An 8,222-nucleotide genomic window follows, 5' to 3' on the forward strand; every position below is an offset into this window, starting at 1 on the left:
GCCAATTGTTAAGAAATATTGTATTATTAGTAGTGAATGGTTGCGTATGTGATGTCTGAAGGCAATTCCACGTAAAGGTTTGTTAATTGAATGACCTGTAAAGCAGATAACTTGGTTCACTAATTAGAATATTTATGAAAGAATGTTGTGAGCAGTACTGGATTTGTGTTAGCAAATTATATGAGTGACAGACTGTGAAATCATTTGGTGTAATGATACGATGTGGTAACCATTACGTGGCAAGACTTATAGCATGAAATAAAAATAAGGCGTCTGTGAAATATTATTGACATGCTCTTCAACGCAAAGTAGATCCTCATTTTCCAATCATTTTAACCTAGCAGCACAATTTCATAAACAGTCACGATCGAGCATTATCTTCTGCAACCAATGCAAGTGTTTCGAAGACGTGGTGAGCTCAAGAAACAGCGCAAGATGTGCCTGATAAACAACTACAGCCCTCCTGTGCATGGTCAGTCTGTTACATCTAGCTATTAGGCAAGTCACTCCTTTAACACAGTTGAGGTGTTGTACAGAACTTGGCACACTTTGGTGGCAGCTCCTATTTCACCAATGGTCATTGCTGTTAATGCGAGCTGTCCTCAGAGGTAGCAGTTGCTGACCTCAGTACTCAGTACACTGGTAGCCACCTATGTCATCAAGGGGCAATAGTCTCCTGCCTACTGCAATACCATCTCTGTATCAAAGCGAATAAAGGACTGTTGTATTTTATTACCAAAAAATTTAATAGATAACAAAAAAATCACAAATGAACTTACATCTTTTACCTACTTTTCTACATAGCCACCAATGTTCTCAACACGTTTCTCCCACTGTGGTAGCAGTTTCAATAGTCTCTGTTCATAGAAGTCCATTGGTTGGAGTACAGCCATCTGCGGACAGCTGATTTATCTTCTGTATCTGTTGAAAAGAGTTGGTTGGCCAGGAATTTCTTCATGGGACCAAACAAGTGAAAGTCTGAGGGTGCAAGTGCCGAACTGTATGGTGGATGCTGGAGCACCTCCCACCCCAAATTTGGTGATTTTCTCCTGAACAGGAGCAACAACATGGTGACGAGTATTTTCATGAAGTTTGACACTGTCAGCATTAATGTTGTGGTGTTTGTCACAAACTGCACGATACAAATTAACCAAAGTTTTAAGGTAAGCTGCAGCATTCACAGTGGTCCTGTGTTCAGCAAAGTCCACCAATAACACAACATGCATATCTGAGGACACTGGCACAAGCTCTTTCGTAACAGATGGAGTCACTCTGATTTTTTTCATATTGGGTAACCAGCATGTTTGCACTACATAGTGGCCTACCTGGTTCTGGGTGTGTAATGGTACACCCACAACTCATCACCAGTGACGATTCCTTTCAGAAGGTCAGGCCGTTCTGTGGTATAATGTGTTAAGTGATCCAAGCTTGATCATTTGCTGCCCCTCATGGCTGGCTGTCAGATTCTTAGGCACCCTGCAAGCACCAACTTTACAAAATTTCAACATGTCTTGAACAGTATTGTACACCGCACCATGCAAAATGTTGAACTGCTGTGATAAGGTTCGCAGTTGCACATGTTTGTCATTCTACATTGCTGCCTCAATGGCTCTGACATTCTGCAGGGTTGTAGTTGTTACTGGCGGCCTGGAGCGTGGCAAATCACTAAATGTTCACATGGTCCTCTTAGAAGGATGCACACCACCTGGAGACATTTTTACAGTCCATACAGTTGTTCCCATACACACCATGTATGTCCCAGTGAATGTCACAGTTTATCCCCTTTGATCCTCAAATATCAAACTACACTTTGCTGCTCTTCCCAAGTTGATGACAGTAATATGCACACCATGTTCATTTCATAGTTCAGGTTTCTCTAATTAGAGCTACACCTGAAAACAAAATACTCTCTGTAGTGCAAGCTTCAAACTATATCACCATGAAATTTCAACATTCCGGCTGCAATACCAGGGGAGAAAAAATTATTGTGCCTTACCTTCCAATCCTCCGTCATAAACAGGAGTGTTTAATTAACGGCTCTCTGAATGGTTCCAGTCATCATCACCTCAACAACCCACATCCATATGAGAAAGAGGGACTTTTTCCTGGCCTATGTACAACTAATTACTCCACCACTGTTGGGATCAGCTTAAGGGCCCCATCGCTATTTCACACCTCTTTCATAGAGCACAACATGCTCTTTATGTGTCTTACATGTATTCATTTTTTACTGGAGATCAGTGCACATTATTCTGTGACTGATATGCTCTTGCTGGACCTATAGGCATGAATTCATGTCATGAGTTAATTAGCAGTATGCTTCAGCATGGCAAGCACTCATGCATATCGGTAACACAATTGCTCCTCCAAACTCAATCAATGAGAAAATAAGAGAAACATAAAATTATTAAAGTGATCCTTGTACCTGCTGGCCATTAAAACTGCTACATCATTATGGATAATAGTCCAATTCTTAGCGGAATGGTCAGCACAGCTGATTCCCATGCTGAGAAGCTGGGTTCAATTCCCAGTACTGCCAGGGATTTTTCATTGGTGAGATTAGAACTGGTTGGACTCAGCCTCATTATGTTGCCAACTGAGGAGCTACCTGACCAAGTACTAGAGGCTCCAGGTTACAAAAACTGACAACAACTGAGAGAGCAGTGTGCTGCTCCTGTGGCCCTCCATAATGCACCCAATGATGCTTTGGTGGTGCATGACACAGCGTTCAGTCAGCACCAATGGACCTGCCAGGATCTGTGGATGGAGCTTACATTTACATCAAGGATAGTAAATAAGGAAATTTTACTTATTGTGCATATACAGTATAGTAGGAAGAATAAATCATTAAATTTGTAGTTGGTTTGGAGTATACATGGATGTGAAATTTAGTACACAAAGCTGACAGTTCTGGCAGTAACAATAGCTCTGCCCCAGTTTGGCACCGTTAAACTGAGTTCAAATGATAGATACGGATATGCCATTCCCTGTTGTTTCAAATCTGTCTCTGAGTTCATCATTCATAGCGGCAGTGTTGAATTATTTTTTTTCACAATAATGTCATGGAGAACTCAAAGACAGTGCACAGCTACCAGCTTTGACATGTAAGAACTGTAATGGCTGCTATGCAGACAACAGCTTATCATGTTGTTACCTGATGGCACCACATATGAAGCCAGGTGCTGTGCCCCTATAATGATGATGAATACAATCAGTCAACATATGTTCTCCTCAGAGCCTCCATACACAGGTATGCCCATCGTGATGCTATGTGCAGAACCAAAACTCACCTGAAAGGATGACACGGTGACACTACTGTAAGCAGTGTTCTTGTTGGATGCATCCCTACCTGCACACTTATTTGCTGCTATGTCAAGGGAAACTGCAACATTTGTCGCATGCTGACAGTCCGTGGTTCTCCAGGTGTTGCCACATTGTCCGTGTCAATACTTGTCTTACTGCAAACAAGCTCATTTGCAGGCTCAAGGAACGTGACATGACAGCACAATCCCACATGGCTGAGTGAACAATTTGTCTGGCCTCTAGAATGTTAGTCATGTGGGGCCATTGATATCCTGCGTGGCAGTGTGTATGGCTCTCCTAAACCAATTGATTCCAATTTGCATGTGCCATGAGATCCTGACTAATGTGAGCAGCAACAGTGCGATATAATAAACCACACTCTTCTAGGCCATGATCCTGCTGCTGCTTTTCAATTCTGACTGTGCTAGTAGGTGTTCCTCCTCCTTGCATGAGGCATAACATGATTTTTCACAAACAAGCAACATTCAAATGTGATTAAGGAATGAGAAATCTGCTTTGTAATATTTATTTATACACAGAATATAAATCTATCTACTTTGTACTGTTGGTCTGCAATGCTAATAATTTTAATATCCAACCATGCTAGTTTCAAATTTATTACATGGAATCTTCATGGTGTTGTCATTTTAATGATTCATTCATTCCTGAATGTTATGAAAAAGGCAACACAGCCTATTTCAGTACTACCACACTCACTTAATGAAAACAACCTAATAAGAAGAAGGAAGACTGGGTTTAACACCCTGTCGACATCAAGGTCATTAGGGACAGAGTGCAAGCTCAGATATTGTCAAGGATGGGGAAGGAAATCAGCAAGCTCTTTCAAAGGAACCATTCTGTCATTTGCCTTGAGCGACTTAAGGAAATCATGGAAAACCTAAATCTGGACGGCTGAATGCTGGTTTGAACTGTCGACCTCCCAAATGTATGTCCAGTGTGCTAACCACTTTGCCACCTTGCTCCATCTAATAAGAAGAGAAAATTGCCTTTTTTCATAATAGAAAGCTTATTGTACATTAAATTCATTCACTGGTGCCTGAATGGATGCAGTCAGAAAGTACACTCAACTATTTTTGTTCTACACTGCATCACTTGCTGGTTCTTCATTAGCATGAATGTTTGTAGAATACTGAAATCAATTTCGTTGTCAGAGCAGGAGATAAAACCAAATATCTAACTTCTAGAGACAATGTTTCAAAATCTAGGGAGTTGAAGCATATATGTGCACTACAACACTTCCTTAAATTTCAATATCCATCGTTGTGAAGGACAGAAAGCAGTGTCACACCTTCTTCCAGTATATCTATGGACAAGTCACAGTCTAGTGTTGCTATCAAAACTCTCCAAAAGTACTTGACTAACTTATTTCAAAATTGTTACACAACACATTAGTAAACATTCACACATATATAAAGGCTGTATACTTGTTTCAATGGCAATGCACAGGTTTTCTGTTAAAAGTGACTGTGAAAAGGAAAATGCAGTGCTGTGAAAATGGATTTACAGAAAACAGGAAAGTTGTATTTATGGCTTAGTATTACAATGCCACTATAGAATCTAAATCATTCAAAACTTTGCAATCCTACTCATTTGCAGATTAAAACTATGGGGGGGGGGGGGGGGGGGTGAACAACAAACTAAATATTCATCAACTTCTGTTATTGCATTAGATAGTCCATGTGAACAGTCCCAATGACACCGACAAACACTAGCAGTTTTCCTCTAACATTACAGACACAAACCAACCACTGCATACATCTCTTTCTTCAACATGTGAGAACAAAATTCTTGCCATATCTTCTGCAAATCTCCGTTGATTCTTCAAGAATATACCACATTACCAATTATGTTACTAGTCTCTGCACTGGAGATCTGTTTCCACTAGTGTTAGTATCTCCTTATGAAAATAAGTAAGCACTGTGAAGATTATACAGACAGCTATAAAACTTATTGACCAACCACGGAGTACTTAGAAGAAACTCAGTATTTTTTTCATCTTTTAATTCCTAAGATTCTAGCTCACTTTTTAAAAGCATTTTTGATATTATGTTTGTGAGTGATATGATCCTTTTCTAACCTTTTCAGATTTCCACCTTTTCCCCCTACCATTGCTGCTTATTTCAAAGTACTTTCCCTTCTTGTGTTTTTATTGAAGTTCAGCCTGCTTATGATACTAGGAGAAGCTTGTGTAGAAGAGTTTTCTTGGATTTGGGAACTAAGGATAAACAGCATGTGCAAAACTGATTATATTTTTCATATTATAATTCTGCAGTGCATATACCATTAAACTAAACTTTTAGGAGCGCTTCTTAGGTCCTAGAGCATTTTGAAGGTAGGAAATCAAGCTGAGGCTGTACACTGTCTTCTTGCGTGTTTAGGAAGGAAGGAAAAACAACATTCATTACTCCACATTAAGGATGTCTTTTCCACAGAAAGGGGTGCACAATGCAACAAAAATTTTTGATCACTTATCCAGCGATGGCTTCGACAGCAAAGTAAAATTTAAAAACAAACTGAAAAAGTTTCTCCTTGACAACTCCTATTCCATAGGTGAATTTCTGATACTGTAATGTTTAAAATGTGGTGCTAGGAATTACTGACTCACATCTATACATTTTTAAAGGTTATAAATGTTCAGCTTGTAGCCATATTTACAAATTAATTAGCAATGTGAATGTCAAATGACTCATCCCTCATCATTACGATTTGTCGTGTAAAATGATCCATGGAACATGAACCTAACTAAGTAGGAAGGGCAACTTGTGAATCAAGTTCTACTTAGGCAAAAATGATTGTGTAATTTTAAAAATTCATTTTGAAATTAAGTCTAACATTAATATAATACTAGGCTTTTAGTTAAACCTACATGCACTGCTGAATAGTCATCCTACAAGGTTTTCCACACATTACTCTTCAGTTATATAAAGTTGAGTAATGTCCCAACATACTTTCCAATATCTTATACCCACCTTCCATTTGGCCATTTCATATCTCTTGGAATCCATCAAAGAAGTTCCTTGAACCATCTACTATCCATTTTCCTTTATACATGTCTCATCCACCTAGCTTATATTTTCAATGAGGTCGTAAATATTTCTTAGACTCCAGTCTGTTCTCTGATCCATTCATTATATTTTCTATCTCTCCTGGTATTTATCAACATGCATCTCACTATTGATCACTAAGCGGCTCTCAGTTCTTAAATAAATTTTGTAGTACAAGTCCATGACTCACTGCCATTAAGCCAAGCCTGCTAATACACACTAACTGTAACTATTCTGTTTGTCACATCAAAATGTTTGTTTTGAAAATATTGTTTAGTTTACCAAAATCATATTAGGCCATTTTTATTCTTGTGTTTACTTCTCTTCCTGTCAACCCACTCACTGTCTTTAACTACCCTGCCTAACTACATCATCAAAACCTTCTATGACTTCACTGATAATTTATGAAACAATTCTATTGATAATTGTACATTAGATCTGTCTTCTACATTCTGGCCTACTTTCAAACTTGCTTTATTAAGTTCATTCAAGTAACACAAGTTTATCTGAAACATGGACATCATTCACATAGGTTCCATTAACCTAGATTTCTTCGTTTTCTCAGTATCAGAGAATGAAAAATTCCTCTTATGTTGCTGACAATAGCTTTGGTGATATGGAATCTCCTTGCGTAACTCCCCTCCCCTTTCTTTTCCACATTTGTCACTATCCTGACATAGTCTAATGGAACCTGTAGCATTAGCAAATATATTCTTAAGTACACTGATACAGGTGGAATCATGTGCCTTGTTTCACTTGGACTGTTAGTACAGAGCAAGCAAAATTTGAGTCAAAAGCTTTCACATAATCTATTAACCCCGGTCAAAGCAATAACTCATAAACATTACTCTAACGTACAATTACATTCATGACCTGTAAATGCAACATCCACTTCTAAACAAGCTAGTTTCTTTCTTTAATTAATATTTTATGTTTCTTGCTTTCACTATAATAATGAAAACTGCAGTGTATAAGTGAACAGTTCAACAATTCACCGCATGGACATACTTTTAACAGATGACAATATTTGACTTCATTCTTACAAGGTTTAAAGTGGGACAAGACTAGAAGTAACTGCACACACATTGAGGCCATTCACATAAGGAGCTATTCAAAAGGGGCTCATTTGGAACATTTTGCTTGGGAGTTGCTTCCCTTGTAATCCAGAGGAATACTGAATATGGCAACACCAATTAGAATCCCAGAGGCAAGAAGTTTGTAACATGGTCCAGGTGACTCACCATGCCAGTTATCAGTGACTATAGTTCCTCAATTCTAGGATATAAAGAGCATTTTTGCATGGGCGAGTTAACAGGTTTTTAATAATAATTTTCTATGTTACGACACCAAATGCACAATAAAAGTAAACTGTATAAATAATTATTTCCACATTATTCAGATTTTTTTTAGAATGGCCTCATTAGGTATCATAATAAGAGGAACACCTCACCTACTACAAAATAAAATGGAAAGAGGCTCTGTGTGTGATATTAGTCTTCAGTACTTCTCAAAATATTTTTGTGGTCTCCTTAATGATTCATTCATAGTGATTTCTATCCATTCAAAGTACTATGGAAGAAGGAAAGGTGCGCCCTATAGCCAAGTATTTGCAAATGAAACATTTTGTCTAAGCAGTGCTATTTGTTTTTATTGTAATTCTCTGTTCTTCTTCTTAGTTCCTAAAGTGAGTTCATATTTTTGTTTGCATAAGAGAAATGAAATCACTCATGAACTCTCTTTTGTTGGAAGAGTAAAGGTTTAGTTATTTAGTTGTAAACATAAATGAAATCAACACCTCCTTATTTCATTTCTCTCAGGTTCATGTTATGTAGTGTCACATCAGAAATCTACTGT

The sequence above is a fragment of the Schistocerca americana genome, chromosome 1 (assembly GCF_021461395.2).
Source record: "Schistocerca americana isolate TAMUIC-IGC-003095 chromosome 1, iqSchAmer2.1, whole genome shotgun sequence".
NCBI lineage: Eukaryota > Metazoa > Arthropoda > Insecta > Orthoptera > Acrididae > Schistocerca > Schistocerca americana.